General features: G+C 33.7%; 1 protein-coding gene across 3 annotated transcripts in view; it reads left to right on the forward strand.

Moving 5' to 3' along the window:
• Positions 1 to 16,571, forward strand: part of krz (beta-arrestin protein kurtz) — a 199,469-nt gene that overhangs the window by 128,171 nt on the left and 54,727 nt on the right. For all 3 annotated transcript variants that reach the window (XM_089650589.1, XM_089650591.1, XM_089650590.1), the window contains exon 3: positions 7,140 to 7,190. The gene's annotated coding sequence lies outside the window, so the exon portion shown is untranslated. The remainder of the gene's footprint in view (positions 1 to 7,139; positions 7,191 to 16,571) is intronic.

Consider the following 16,571-nt stretch of genomic DNA (forward strand, 5'->3'; position numbering starts at 1 on the left):
CAATTTTCCAACTTTTCAAACAATGTCCTACACCCCAATGTTTTGTCCAATCTCTAGTAATAATTTTTATTTTCTTTTAAGGAATATAATGTAACCATGCATACCTAACTTTCGTGCGATAAAATGCGTGGAATTTGATGGTTAATATTGTTTCAATAACACTATATATTATTGCTACTGGTAGGTAAAACATTGGGATTCAAATAGATACCTACACGGAGAAAAATGAGTATTGCTAATGAATTAAGATTCTGTTCAAATTATTGGTAATCCGGTTAAAAACGGGTTTGCAGACCCTGAACGAATGAATTGATAGGTTCCTAATAAAAGTAAAAATTTAGTAAAATACGAATACATTATCACGATATCGGAACACATGTTCATAAAAATTCTAATATTTTCGCATTTCGTTATTTTATATTATCAAAGCAAATTCGGGTGTATGAAATGGCCTGCAATCCCGTTTTTAGCCGGATTTCCAATAACTTAATAAATTAGCAATACTCATTCTTCTCCAAGTACTGCACGATTTTTTACCGTGTTCAAGGGTTATTTTCTTAATTTTTGTGAATCGTAGTGATCAATATCATAGGTGATTTTCTTAATACATCACCATTCTAAGGTACCATCTTAATACATCACCAAAAGTACACGTAGGTTAAATTATATTTATTATTAGATACTGAAATACAATCTTAAGGCGAAGCTTAATGCTAAATCACTATTTTGATTAATTTTTATAACGAATTGGTGTACATTATGAATACCAAAAAATATGCTTCAGATAAATTGAAGATTTTCCTATAGTTTCGCTTGAGTAGAATACAAATAAAAAAAAGAAATTACTCAATAAAAAATATAAATGTAAACTACTAAAAAAAAATTTTTTTTAATAGAAATGTATAAACGCGTAAAGGAAACAACTTTTGAAAAACACTGTATTATAGCTAAGATTATCTGTGACAGTTCCACTTGATTGACTTTTTTGATTTTTTATGAAATAAATAAAAACCAGTTTTGTGCTTGAAATCGAACGTCTCCATCTGTCAAGGGATTTTAATGCCTATTACATATAATGTAAGGCATACCAAGAATATACATATTTTTGGCTTGTAGCTTCCTCTTAAGCATACACCCGACTTCAAGATTCTGATTTTATAAAGCTCTGTTTGACGTGACATATCGCCCGTGAAGGTGGCTACTTAAACATCTTAATTAGAATTAACTCCAGAATCAAATATTCGATTATTATTGATGAGAAATGAATTTATCGAGATATAAGTAGATATTGTTACAGAAATAGAGTTATAATGTGGTCCGTGGTTTCCTAACTGAACACTGAAAATGTTAAAAGAACGTGTTTGTTTTGTTAGTTTTTTCCGATTCGAGGCTAAATCAATCACGTGTGGAGAGGCTTGAAGTGAAGGGCTCTTATTTAATTATTTAAGATCTGAAAACGAAATGTTCGTAATGTATTACGGAATTGACAGACAGGATCTTTAATTTATCTGTCCAACTTGTCTAGTGATAAGTTTAGAAGTAAGAAGTTACGCAGCAAACAAGTTACCTGAACTCCCGAGAAATTGTCGATCCCGAAAACTTGCCGAACGGGATTATTCAACAATCTCACACCTTCTATAGACCTTCTACAGCAGAGGTTCCCAAACTCATTTGCCCCGTAGACCACTTGCCAAATATTTTTTTTTCCGTAGACCCCCTGCCTGCCGAATATTGAATTTTCCTAAAACTATTAACGTCCCATGTGATAATCATTTATCTTTTTCGTAAGAAGATTCCCTTCCCTTGCCTGCCCAACAGCCGGGTGGCGGTATGGTTCCTCTGTCTTTGCATTGTGCAGACAGGGGCGCCCTTTTGAGGTATTACACCAAATGAAAATGAAGCAGGATAAGCAACGGGAATTTCTTGCTGCCCTTTTAGTTCTTTGTTAGTGCTTATTCCGGACATTTCTTCTTGTCACATGATATCCGATTCTTCAACGTTGCATTTCCATAGTCAAAATGTCCTCAAAATTAGTTTTGAAGTCTGTGTGAAGTGCATTTAAATGTTTATTACCCTGGAAGTTTTTCAAAAACAAGTTGGGGAACTAGGAAAATTCGCGGCTTCCAATGTGCAATGTTTTGCTTGAATATATTAATTCTAACGAGAAAAGGAATGTAGAATCTATTTATATACCTTAATAAACAACTTTACGATATATAAACATACAAATATCAAATAAGTAATTTCTCAGTCTATTATTAGTATTACGTAAACTGTGTTAGGTGTATTGTGTCATTTACGGAACTCCTAAATGTTGACTTAAGGTAAATGGGGGTCCGCTCGTATGTACCCCCATTGGAATCTCGTGGACCCCCAAATTTTTTTCTCGTTGACATAGACCCCCTGCAAGCCGATATCGACCCCTGGGGGTCCATATAGACCACTTTGGGAACCTCTGCTCTACAGGATTCGACTTGCGGAATTCAACACGTTAGACCGCCAACCAAATCCAAAAGGAATAATATACTTGCTGATAATATGTATATGTTAATAACTATTTTAAAAATACAAAGTAAAGCAGTTTGTTCACATTCCTCCTCACTAGGAATACCTAGAGAGAGGGCTGATTCATATTTTTCTTTACCTATGTAACAATCCTTCGGACACCTTAATACGGGCTGTGCCTAGTTTGGTGACCGATAAATCATATTGTACATTAAGTATTGTAGAAGAAAATTATTGATGAATAAGGAAAAAATAAAATAATTGTTTGGATTAACGTCCGCTTCATGTTGAATTATCAATGTGACGTTATTTTCACGTTAAATGTGTTAATATTATTATTAAAAATGTAAAAAATATTTGGTTACGCATACTAAGATTTAAAACAATAAATGATCACGATATGGTATTGTCATTATTTACTGGGCAATTAAAAGTTTTTTTTAACTTATATCGTTGTCTACACGGAGAAAAACGAGTATGACTGATTTATTGAAATCCTGTTAAAAACGTGATTGCAATCCATTTTCTGATAAAATATCAGTCTGCACACGTATGTGTTCGTGCAGGTATCCTTTTCCTGGTAAATATAATGACGATGTGCCAAATTTTAGATTTACGAACACGTGTTCCGCCGTCCTCATAACACGTTCGCGTTTTACTGATAATTTGTTAGAAAATCTTTAAATCAAAAGCTTATTAGCAATATTTTATATCAGTAAGTTTTCTCCGTGTAAAAATGGAAATGCGTGAACTATCATTCAAAAAAGATTGTAGTAATATTTTTAGATTAACGTTTTTATTGGAGAATGCGGCCGTAAATAAGTCTAATGAAGTAACACAAACATTAATGATCGTAGAAAAGCGTTATGTTAAAATACTACACACGTTTAACATTACCACATATCAAAACATTTCTGTTTTTATTCTTATTTGTTTTCGTTTTGCATTCCTCTTATTGAAAATACTTTTAACGATATCAAAGTTTCTCGCAAAATTTTAAGTGTCGATAAAGTAAAGTGTAAAAATGATTGTTTGTTGTATGTATGTTAATTCCCAGACCTGGCGGCTTCCCGAACAGTGGAACAATGCCAAGTTATATAAAGCCTGTAAGTAGTTTGTATGGCCTGTTGTTATGTACGGGTACGGTGTACTGGCCTTGTGTTGTGGCGGTGGGCATGTCGATGTTTATTTATTTTCCTTCGGCAGATTTGAATTTATATCGCAAACCACTTCCGTCGCGTCGTTCAAATAACTATGTTCCGTGGCTCGATTTATTTCGCTGAGGTATGCAGTATTCTGAACGGTTGCAGTTGCAATAACATTGAAGGAACACGCACACTCATATCGGTTTGATCGAAACCTGAAACGAGCCGAAAATCGGCGTTTAACGGAGACAGTTCAAATGGTGAAGATTCAAAATGGCGATGTACTTCGATATGATGGTCATCAATAATATAATGGAGTTTTTTGGTTGCCACATGGTAAAGTTTTTTGGGTTGAAAAATATTGAACAAACAATATAGCGCCTTGTATGATTTGTGATTTTCATGACCAAAAATATTATTGTGATTTATTTTTGGGTCATTATGCCGCGTTACACTTCCTCCTTCTTTAACCAATGTTTCGGACAGCGTTAGTATCCATAATCTACACATCTGCTCTGATGATGGACAACGTAACGCAGTCCGAAACGTCAGATAAAGAAGAAAAATAGATCACCATGCGATGTAGCGTCTTGTCTTAGTTTCGACAGTTAATATGATATTTCAAAGTTACGTACTCACCATAGAAATAACGTTGTTTTGACCTAGTCATTTTAAGTAGAAAAAGGTAGGCAAATTTATGCCTGCAGAGCTCACTGTTCAAGTATTGTTGGTCCTTCGTCCCATATAATATATGTTGCTTTATAGTTAGGATTTTATATTTAAAAAAAAAACGTTTTAATTATGTCTAGTGCTCTTTTGCAAACCTCTGTCTGTTTACTCTTTAATGCTACGTATACATACGCGAGCCGAACTGCCGAATTGAACAACAACTTAAGGGGACAGGAACGAAGCAACTGAAAATGGCGCGCAACGCAGCTTGCAGTTGCTTCATTCCTTTTTCGTAAATCGTGGCTCGGTTCGCGTTTAAGGTCGCAAATGTATACGTAACATAATCTCGCCAACCTTCACGCACGGAGAAAAACGAGTATTGCTAATTTACTAAGAATCTCTTCAAATTATTGGTAATCTAGTTAAAAACTATGTCGGAATACGTGTTCACGAAATTCCGAATATTTTCGCATTTCGTCATGATATATTATCCAGCCGGCCTCCGTGATCGAGGAGTATGGCTCTCAACCAGCAAGCTGGAGATCCCTGGTTCAAATCCCGGCGTGAGCAAGAAAATTTTATTTGATAAATTTATATTATTTCACAAATTACTCATATAAAATAATATATAGTATATTTGCTGCACGTTACTACGAGTGCTACGAGTGTAATAATAATATATATACTTTTTTAATAATATTGATTACATTTTATGAATTTGACTGTCCAATGTCCAACTAGGAAGGTACTTATGTAATTATAATATACAGTATATTATAATTCTACCATTTAGAATTGAAACGTTGCTTGAAATGGCTTTGGCCGTGCTTGGTGACCAGATCTGAATAGCCGGGTACTTTCCCAAATTCCTCTTCCTCATCTCCTTCCCCTTCCTACTACCTTCAGCCTCACAACAGAACCCAATTGTGATTCCATAGTCTCAATGGCTCCAGACGGTTGGGCGTAGTTGGGACTCTTATGCGGTTTCACATTTAAAAAAGCCAACTGCACGTGCATTTGGCTTGATTATATTCACCATTCACCGCATTCATTAAGTAAGCTGGCATGTAGCAATGAATTCCCCACGGCACAGTAGTCCGCCCTGCTACATAATATAATGCCGGCTAAACGGCCGAGTGCCGATAGTCAGGTAAGTCTCCACGAGCCATCATCACTATCATAGTTGTCGTTAACGGTATAGGTACTACTGATAGATCTGTTGTAACTTATTTTCATAAATAACGCATCTAACGGAGCTCTCAGCGATAGGACCACTACAACCGCGGGTGTACTGTACTTGTCCGTGTAAGCGTATTTTAAAAAAGGCGTTAGTGCTAAAATATGGATCGGATGCATCTTGAAGTAAGTGAAGAGTGCACTTCTCTATCCTCGGAGCACGCTGCCAACGCTCTCCACAAACCACTAGCCACTCTAGCCAGCCAGTCAGTCCCGTGCACTTAATGGCTAGAATTACGAAATCGTGTTGTGATGCGTGGGTTGACATTGGTGTATAAATTATTTATCTGACATTTCGCAGATAAATGGTTAATCTGAATAAATTAATTTAATACGCTAATTCGGAGTGAATAACAAAAAATGACCAGTTTTGGTAATGCCTCCATACTGGGAGGTCACATAAGGAAAACCGAGAAATCAGGATAATGTTAGAAATTATTTGAATTCATAAGAATATCAGAGATATCTTTTTGTGTGTCTGTGTACTCTGTACCAGTGGTAGTTTGTGTTCTATCCAAAAAAATCCCTTAAATATATGAAAAAATCCTGTGTTGGTCTTTTCCATATTACGTATTTAATATTTTTCTCCCTCGATCTGAAGGAATTTCATCTCATCGCTGCACCAGAGATTAGCGACCTAGCAACAACATACAATTTGGCTATTCATTAAAACATTTGTGGCTAAAGAATATACAGGGTGTCCGTAGGTAAAGTGTGCTAATTTCGGGAGATGATTCTACATGATGGATTTTAGAAGTAAAAAAGATAAATAGCTTTTTTAGAAATTCCTAGATTTATTTTCTCACACACAAATATTTTTCCATAGAAGTATATTTATTTTCCCATACAAACGATTCATTTTTTAACCTAAAAACTACTTTAAAACATTGGAATTTCGAAAGAAGTTATTATCTTTTTTACTTCTAAAATCATGTAGAATTAACGCACTTTATCCCCGGACGCCTTGTATTATAAAATCGTAGGTTACAGACAAATTGTTTTAGATTCGAAAACCACAATTTACCTCAGAAACTGTTCTTTTTTTCATAAAAAAATATACTATACTGTACAAATTTGGTGTTGACAAATCATCTCTCAATCTCGCACGCAAGAACCACTCTTTCGCTACTAGTATGTTTTGTATGAACCTAAGAAATATGACGGAAGGTCCCATGGTGCTGATAATCATAACGCACATATGGGATTTTTCATTAAGTATTCAATCTTGAGCAGTACGAGTATCATATGAATGTCTTTTGCTGTGCATGTGTTGATGAATTCTGGAGTTGCATTATAAAGTCAATATTTTCATCTGTATTGTAGATTCTCTCGTAAAAATATTTCATCCTGCTTGAAGTATGCTTTTACAACGTGCGCCAAGTATTTAAGTAAGCACTTTTCGGTTGGCTGCCATTTCCTCTCTATTATTTAATGTCGGCGTTGGGCACCTCTTTTTTCCCTGTGAGCAGACCAAGGTTCTTAATATAAAATCCGCATATTATAGTATGGACTGAGATAGCAATTTATATCAAATACGAATTTCATTTTTCAAACATTAAAACTAACATTGTATTTTTTTTTTAGATTTAACCCAGGCCGAAGTTCCACTAAACAGCATTGGCTAAGCTAGGAAAGGTACGTTAATTCAAAATTGGTTATAAATCCTTATATGTCCTTTTTTTAGTACGCAGATGTCAGTAATATATGCTTTTTTAAACCTCCCCTATTTATTGTTACATCGCTCCGCATTTTCGTTGTACTTTTTGCCAAGTTCTTAACTCAATGTTTATCCCATTTTACATACGCGACGTGTTGCTTCTTTTGAAAGTAACAATACGTATTCTTTTTTAAATCGCCTAAGGCTGATGTATTTTATTTATCTTTGAGAGATTTTTACGAATCTATCAACACATGAACTTATAATTATTTTTTTAATGACAAAATAATGTTTATAAGACAAGGTTTTTTATGCATTGCACAAAGAATAACAAATTATTATAAGCAATAATTATTCGCCTGAAATAAGGTGAAATAATAATAACAAGGTGAAATAACAATAACACACAGAAGTCGGCTCCTAAAACCAATCTTAATTTGAAGTTTCATAACGTAAATTGTAACCCAAACACATTCTGTAACTGTGAGGAGATGAAATCTGGAAAACTTATTAAGTATTTAGGTGTAACTATAGATTGTCAACTTAAATGGACCAGCCATATTGAAAAAACTGTTAACAAATTGAGATACCTAAAATATATTTTTAAAAGAATGAGTAATGTAGTAAATATAAAAACCATGAAACTAGTTTATGACTCACTAGTTCATTCATCTCTTTCCTATGGAATAATTGGCTGGGGCGGAACTTTCAACAATCATGTAAAACCACTAGAAATTGCACAAAAATCAATTATTAAGATAATGTACCAAAAGACTAAATCCTATCCCTCTAAACAATTGTTCCAAGAAACTGAAATTTTGGACCTTAAGCAGACTTATAGTGCCCAATGTCTTAAATTTATTTATACGCGACCAAACAACTTTATTAAAAATTCAAATCGTGCCAGCCAACGACATGGCGCTTGTGAATATGCTGTGCCTCACTGCAAAACCAGGTTGGCCCAAAGGCATATTAGTTTTATTGCTCCAAAAATGTATAATTCTTTATGTACAACCTTTAAAAGGGACACGTGTGTAAACCTTCAATCTTTTAAAAAGTACATCAAATCTTGGCTAAAAAACACTGAACTAGATATTTTTTTCTTATAAGTTTTAGCAAAGCTATCTGTAACATTTATATCAATGTATACATTATTTTTTATTATTTCACATACATACAAAACAGCGGATATATTTTATTGTTTGTAATGCTTTGTCTGCTAATTCACTTTTTAAGATGTCTTCAAAAACTAGTATTTACCTTATTTTTTGTGTTATTTTAAAACTTTTACATGTTACATGATTTAGTTTCTTGTATTGTATCTCTACAGTAACTCTTTTAAAATAACTTAAATTTATATTTAATATTGTATCTTCACTTAAACCATAGAAATAAGATAAAAATACTTATAATACCCACACTCAGGCTTCGCCTTCGTGGGATTTTTTTTTTTTTAATTATGTACATTTATTTCAATATTTTTTATACATTTTTCAATATTTTATGTAACCATGTATGTATAAAAAAAAAAATTCAATAAATAAAAAAAAAAAATAAAAAATAATGTTTACAGGTGAAAAAATATAATAAGCAGTAATGTTGATTGAAGTACTAGTACATATTGAATTATTTGGCGTGTTGGAAATAAGCCGACGTAGCTTAGTGGTCCAGAGCACCTAACCGTACATCAGAAGGTGCGGGTTCAATTCCCGTCGGCGGCATTTATTTTTACTTGGGAGATATTTTCAATTTGTATAGATATTTCAGGCGACTTATTATTGCTTATAATAATTTGTTAAACTTATAATAGTGAAGGAGGTTCCTTGATTTCGTGTTGATATAAATTCTTTCCGCGAAACCTATAACAATATAAATCATTTTACCAATTACATCTTGAAGCCATTTCCCCGAAAGCATTTGAACGTAAATCTTTATTTTGTTGGTGTTTTATAAGGGTCTAGTTTTATTGAGTCAGTGAAGAGGGTGATATCTGCGCTAGCTGTCACCTTTATTATCTCGTCCTGTTTCAGTTTATTCACTAATTCAAGATATCAGCTAAGAAAGTAAAAATTTCGGATCTACCACAGGTGCTGAAAAAATATGCGCATAAAATCTGTTTTCGCCTTTTTTCCAAATAAGTATAGGTACTTCCCAGCCCATGCCCAGTCATGTTAGGTTATAATATCCAAGTTATATTTGAACTGAAAAAAAAAACATAATTTTCACTCATAAATGCAAATTGCAGCGTTTTATAAAAGATGTGTAAAAAATATTATTATTAAAATCATTTTCAAATTAATTTCTTGTTTATACTGTCGCTTTTTTAATCTATGAAGTTTTTATGATATTATTTTCCTTCCATGGAATGAGTTTATTCCAAATCATTTGAAGAATTTTAATATAATGTAACCAACTGTTTTTGTAATATGTATTATCCAAACGATAAGTTAAAGTTCTACGAAATCTAACACAAAAGCTCATATACCTTTTTTGTTCATATGAAGCAGATACTTTGTGATGTGACGATATAATTTAAAATAAAACAATAACTTATAAATACCACTTTTAATTAAAAAGGGGTGTTTACAAAGTTATTGCTTTATATTAAATTAAAACATAATACTCCCTCTATTTGAGAAAAGTTTTATTTGTTTATTATTTTACAGACAAATGGTCGATCTATTCAATTCAATTTATTAATTTTTAAATCATTACAATATTTTTCATTTTAACGTGTTTTTAAATAATTATTTGTTAAAAAAATCTTTCATATGTGTAGACAATGGGTATACCAACTTTACTAGTAATAACAGAGCTTGCCTTTTAAAGGCAGCTTCATTGATGCTAAAAATGTCGCTATACGAATTGATTCTGTTCAACAGCTGTATCACCGGCATGACCATTGACAAGTTAGTCATGCAGTCTTGGAGGTAGAACAGTCTATGCTGTCGGTGACGGAGATAACCATCGGGAACATAGAAATGAATGCTCTCCATGATAACTGAGTTTTCAAACCATCCTCGAATCATTCTGAAGAAATGTGTAGCAATGTGAGACAGCAATTCTGACCCGTAGATGGTTGTTACAAAAGAATGTCGGTAGAATAGTGCCACGGGTAGTAGCCATACTCCCTCATGTAGAAAAATTTCAGGAATATCTTCTGAACTCTCTCTAACATAAGAGAATACTTGATGTGGACTCCAAATTACCGACCCACTTTCGAGTCTACTCCTAAGGAATTGGTTAAAACTACGAGAACCCGGGTACCTCTAAAATTCCTTGCAATGCGTAGAACAAAGCCCAGCATTCTCAATGAAGTGCAACAAACCATTTCAATATGAACATAAAATATCAGCCTACTATCAAACATTTTTCCAAGATCCTTCATGGTGGATATACGTTTTATACTTCGGGCGTCCATTGTATACCGGTAATACCAGGTATGACTCGCCCTAGTGAACGACAAAATTAAACATTAAGAAACATTGAACTTAATCCTATTCCTTTTATTCCAGTCAACAATTCTTTCAATATCTGACTGGAATTGATTGCCGTCTTCGTAAGTTAGTATTTATAAGGAAAGTTTTGGTCATCAGCAAAATATGAAACCTAGAAAGCAGAATTATTTCTGAAATTTCGTTGGTAAATATGTAAAAGAGGAGTGGGCTTAAATTAGAGCTTTGGGTACTCCTGATCGTACAAAAACCTGTATAGATTGAAATAGTCCATGATACACAAACTGTTTCCTGTCTGCGAGATAGCTAGCAAAAAAGGTTAGTAGTCTTATTGATAATCCTATTATAGCTAGTTTATTGAGTAAGACGTCGTAATTAACAGTATTGAAGGCCTTTGAAAAGTCATTGTAAGAACAATCTACTCGTTGGATTTTATCTAACGATTTTGATACGTAATCCGTAAACATCAATAAGTTGGTTTCTGTATTTCCTTTTCTAAATCCATGCTGCTCATAAATTAAGAACGGCTCCACTTGTTGGTAGTATGTATTTGTGAAGAAATTATTTGAACAATTTAGCCGGTGCAGATAGTATTGCTACCGGTCTAAAATTTTCCACAAAAGTCTTTTTACAGTTTTTATAAATCGGAGTATTTCTCCAGGAATCAGGAAATACACCAGTTTCCAAAAAAAACGTTAAATAAAAGCTTCGTGTCAGTTTTAAAAACTCGACACAACCTTTAAAGAAGAATTCCGTGAGGAAATCGTGACCAAGTGAATGTGTATTTTTCATTTTTCTAATGAAAGGTTATATATCTGATTGATCAATTTGACTAATGAATATCAATATTGTGGGCTACCTTTATACTGTTCAACTTGCAGCAATATTGATACAGTATTGGAGAATCTTTACTATAGACAAGTAAACCGTTAACCTCATCCACTCCTCGAACTTCCCGATCACGATGCATCATAATGTCTTGAATACCACCATATTTACGTAGCGATTTGACGTAGTCCCAAAACATATTAGGTTCATGCGAATATTGCGCCTAACCACGACGTGCCTACTGTACAAATCATAGTCACACAGATAGCCTTCATTTTTTATGGAGAGCATGTTTCACCCTAAAGCTCGCGATGGTATGAAACCACTTCGGATATCGGAAAGTTTTTTTATTCTAACAATTTGTTGTCTTCCAGTAAGATAGCTTTCAAAGCAGGCTAATATATTGCCACGTATACCAAGCTTTCCTAATTTCCCAATGAGAATTTTATGGGTATTCTGTATGAAAGGCTTTACTAAAATCAGTATAGACAGAGTCTACTTGTTTTTTTTTCTTTAAAAGCTTTGGATGTAAAATTTTCATAAATAATTAAGTTGGAAAGAGTACTTCTACCTAGCATAAATCCAAACTGGTAAGGTGATATTACAGGTTTTATTTGTGTAAAAAGTTTTTTAAGTATCAGGCTTTCAAAAAGTTTCGGTATGGTGGATTGAATGCATAGAGGTCTGTAATTACAAACATTACTTTTATCACTCTTTTTGGAAATAAGAGTCAGATAACTAATTTTCCACTTATCTATCTATATTTCTATCTATATAATAGTGTCTGGCCAGTAGTAATAGTGTTTTATTTCAAGATTAATTTCATTTTGCATACTTGACCTTCAAAGCAATAAGAAGATGACACACTTAAATTTTAAAATTTACACACTTAACTTTTAAAATTTCCAAAAAACTCTGTGTAATGCCCGGGCAAAGCCGGGGACTTCCGCTAAAGGAGAGGACATACGTATGTAGAGCAATGACAAATATGGAACTCAAAAAAGGTTGTAAGGTAGATAATGTTAGGTCCAAAGAATAACAAATAAAGCTTCGATAAAGTACCTACAAGAATTTAGTCTTATTCAGAGAATGTTATAATTATTATGCTAGGAATAACAATTCGAAGAGAAATCGAATGAAAAAAAGAGAAAATTAAGTAACTTTTTAGATCTGTTTTAATTAACGTCTCAATTCTGAAGTTTGGCGATACTAACCTTCCACTCTGGAATAGAATATGTATGGATACCTACTTATCAACCACCACAACACGGGCATGCGCCTAGCTTGGTGGTCTAAACATACCTAATAAATGTAATAACCATGTCACTAAATAAAGAAAAAAAAATTGAAACTTAACAATTTTAATAGCAGTATTTTCGTGAAATAATATCACCACAAAGGCTTTTGTTTTATTTATTAAATTGTGTAAAACCCCCTTTAGATTAGTTTTTTTCTGTGCCTCTGAGCCCTGTGTCGCTTTTCGGAAGCTTTTGTCGCTTTCCACCTAGGCCGCTAATTTACCTACATTTCTTTGTATAGTAACAGTTCATAATATTCCATAAGAACAAAAGTTTCCTCATGATATTTTGTTAACAGTTGATCGACGTTGAAAAACCCGCTGATAAACGCGGTTATTGTCGTTGTTTTTCTGGCTATTGCTGGTTTATTGCAGGGCTGGCCAAACATTAACAGGCAATTATTTGGAGACAGAAGGAGGTCGACTCCTACAACGAAATTTTATATTTTTTTTAGAAATATATCGTGTTAATTGCATGCTGATGAAGAGCATTTTGAATTTTTTTAAATACATAATTATACCGTAGATATAAGCCGTCAAAAATGTTGGTATTTGCGGCCGGTCGACAACCTCATTTCAATTATTGAGGTATATTTTGAAGAAAGACAAATAATCCCGTGTGTGAATGTTGAACAACTTGACGAATTCTCACTGCTCCAATTATTAAAAGATGTAATCTTTGAGTATACGTCTTGTAGTATGAGATCTTGATTTTGAACGCCAATAGACCAAAAATATATATTCATTTTTCGCATAGAAATGTCTGCCTATAGTTTTCCATTCCTGCTTTATTGCACGCGGCTGCTGGACAATGTATTGGAAATTTATCGGTTTCACATAGAATCTCTCATTTTATTTTTTTCCTGAAGTAAACAATGTCGCCATTCTATTGTTTACTGAAACCCGATAATTGAACAAAACTCGCTCGGCACGTGCCTTTAGAATTGTTGCATAAACCTACGGTTTCAACGAGCACCCGATTAATTATATAATGCTACTTATATAAATATGGATTCCGGAAACTAGTATTTGGATTCCAATTCTAAAACCTTTTTTTAAGCTTTCGTTATCGAGTAAATCGAGACCAAAGTTGGAAATTTTAAGGTCATTTTGATGAAAAAATACAGGGAAATTTAGTAAATATCTCGAAGCCAAAAATAATATTGAAAATTATATTTTAAATGAAACACACTTCTACACTTTTCTAAACTTTTTTACTTTAGAATTTTCATAGTAAATAACGAAATATGTATTTTTCCACTAGTTATTTGATTTATTTATATATTACTAGCTCAATTCCCCGGCGTTGCCCTGTATTTTTGGAGAATTTTTCGTTGCTCAAAATTTTGAAAAAAAATTAGGTTCTGCGTGTGATGTAGATTCCCCTTTATCCCGCTTGTACCACTAGTAATGTATTTTTTTAGCTTACTAGCTGAAGTTATCCCAGCGTTACCCGGGCTTTTCGTAGAGTGTTTCGATAATACTAGATATGAATAAATATAATCCACGCCGTACGCCCTCCCGCCACAGGCGCTCTTCTTTATATAAGTATAGATATATCTAATTGCAAATAGGATTTGATTATCATTGCAATTCATTTTATAACATTTATTCTAGATATTGTTTCTACCGGTGGCTCAGTTTGATTGGTAAAGATAGTATTCACATAGTATGAACAAAATGCCTAGCGGTGCTAATATAGTTTGCAAATGAAGAATTGATTGTTTCATTGGCAGTAATTAGGTTTATTTGTTTGTGTTGATTGTTTCATTTGCAGTAATAAGGTTTATTTATTTGAATCGATTGTTTCATTGGCAGTTATAAGGTTGACGACCTCCGTGGTATTTATTTTATTTTCGTTATTTCACAATTCATTTAATTAAAAAATAATATATAGTGTACTTGCGGCACGTTCTAGAGTGAAAGATACTATCAGTATTGCCCTGGTGTAAGACCACCGTTCAGCGTTGCTTAAATGGTTTCAGCCGTGTTTCGTGACCAGATCTGAATAGCCAGGTACTCCCCCATCTTCCTCTTCCCCATCTCCTTCCCCCCCTCCCTACCTCCAGCCTCACAACATCCCAATTGGAGATTCCATAGTGTCAATGGCTCCAGACGGTTGGGAGCAGTTTGGTATTCACATAAAAAAATTATTTAAAAAACATTAAGAAAATATCATTTTTCATCTTGAATCATTCTTCTTGGTAATTATTATAACAATTCTGGGGGTGAGGCAATTGCCCCCCTGTCTGCCCAATACCCCGGCAAAAACAAATAGACTTTTTTTATTTTATGAAACGTTTCAGTCTATTATTTTTTTCAAATTGTAATTATTCATCTAGCAACGCTGTGGTTTTGATTTAACATCATTGATTAGCTTTTTTGTGCCGAGACTCAAAGAAGAATGAATATCCAATAATTATTTTAATCTTTTATTTCACCTAAAACTTAAATAAACTTAGAACTCAGTGTCTAACTACATTTTGTAGACTACATTACTGTAATAATTCAATCTGATAAATACGTTGCGATTATGTGTGATTATACGTAACATTTTTCTTATGTCGTTTTCCTTAAAATACACATTACAGGTAATGGTTAAGCCATTTACACAATACAGCATTCACATTTACACACAAACCGTTGTACTTGGGAGGATGATTGTTGCATTCCCCGTAATCCTACATTCCTACCTCATTCTCACCTACTCCTCTCGCCTCCCGCCCGTGCCACATATCGACGGCCGCTTCCGCAGAATCCAAGTCACCGCTGATCCGCTCTGATCATCAGGCCCTCAAAACGCATAAAACTATTTGTATATGCCGCCCACTGATACATAATAATCAATAATCATCTATAAATTTAATCCACCAAAAGTGTTAATACGCTTTACAAAACTCCTTTGCCGAAGATAAAAATCTTTGTAAGAACTCCGAAAAGAGGATACTAAAATAAACATATGCGACCCAAATCAAAGACAGAGTATTAAATCGATTCATTTCCCATTCCCTCGATACTTTCCTTCTTTCTTCCGTTAGGTATCAGTATCGGAGAAGATCTTCCTTTTTCGATGCTGTCCTTTCCCGAGACATGTTATGTTCCCATTCAGGCATCGGTAATAAACCTTAACCTTTATTGCGTTTTCCGTCCTGTGTCAATCACTTTAATTTTGTCGCACACACTTGAAAAAAAAATATATATATATTTCATACGTGAAAGTCGCGAGACGCCACTCGGCCGCCTTTGGGAATTTTATCCTGGATCCTTTGTTTGAAGCGAATATCTCCCAATTTTCCATTCGAAAAATATTTATTCTTCATAAATATTATTTTCTGCGAATTTCAATATTATTTTATTATGAATGTTTTCTTAAATCGTCAAAATTCAAATGACGTCGAATAGTTGAGTATTATTATTTGGTTCATAATTCTCCGGATAATTTTACCTTCGTAATTATTATTATATCGTACCTATTTTAACAGACTAAAAAGGTTCAAACAATAATTTTATGGTTCGCATATTCCTAAAACAATTATCCTACGAGAAAAATATAAAACAATACTTCCAGGAAAGGGCTTTTGGCCTCGGCCTAGATATTCCCTTTAATTATCATTGTTGTCACGAAGTTGAGGGTTCAAATCAATGCGGCCGGTAAAGTTTTGGTGGTTTGCCATCAAAAATATATTTCTGATTTTCTTTATCCGGTTGTTGATCCTATCACGGACAGACATCTTAACCGTGGAGAGGTTTTTGGAAATTAGTGTATTACTTAAATTTGT

Source organism: Hesperophylax consimilis, chromosome 3 (genome assembly GCF_061612785.1).
Source record: "Hesperophylax consimilis isolate HC1 chromosome 3, BYU_Hcon_1.0, whole genome shotgun sequence".
NCBI classification, from domain to species: domain Eukaryota; kingdom Metazoa; phylum Arthropoda; class Insecta; order Trichoptera; family Limnephilidae; genus Hesperophylax; species Hesperophylax consimilis.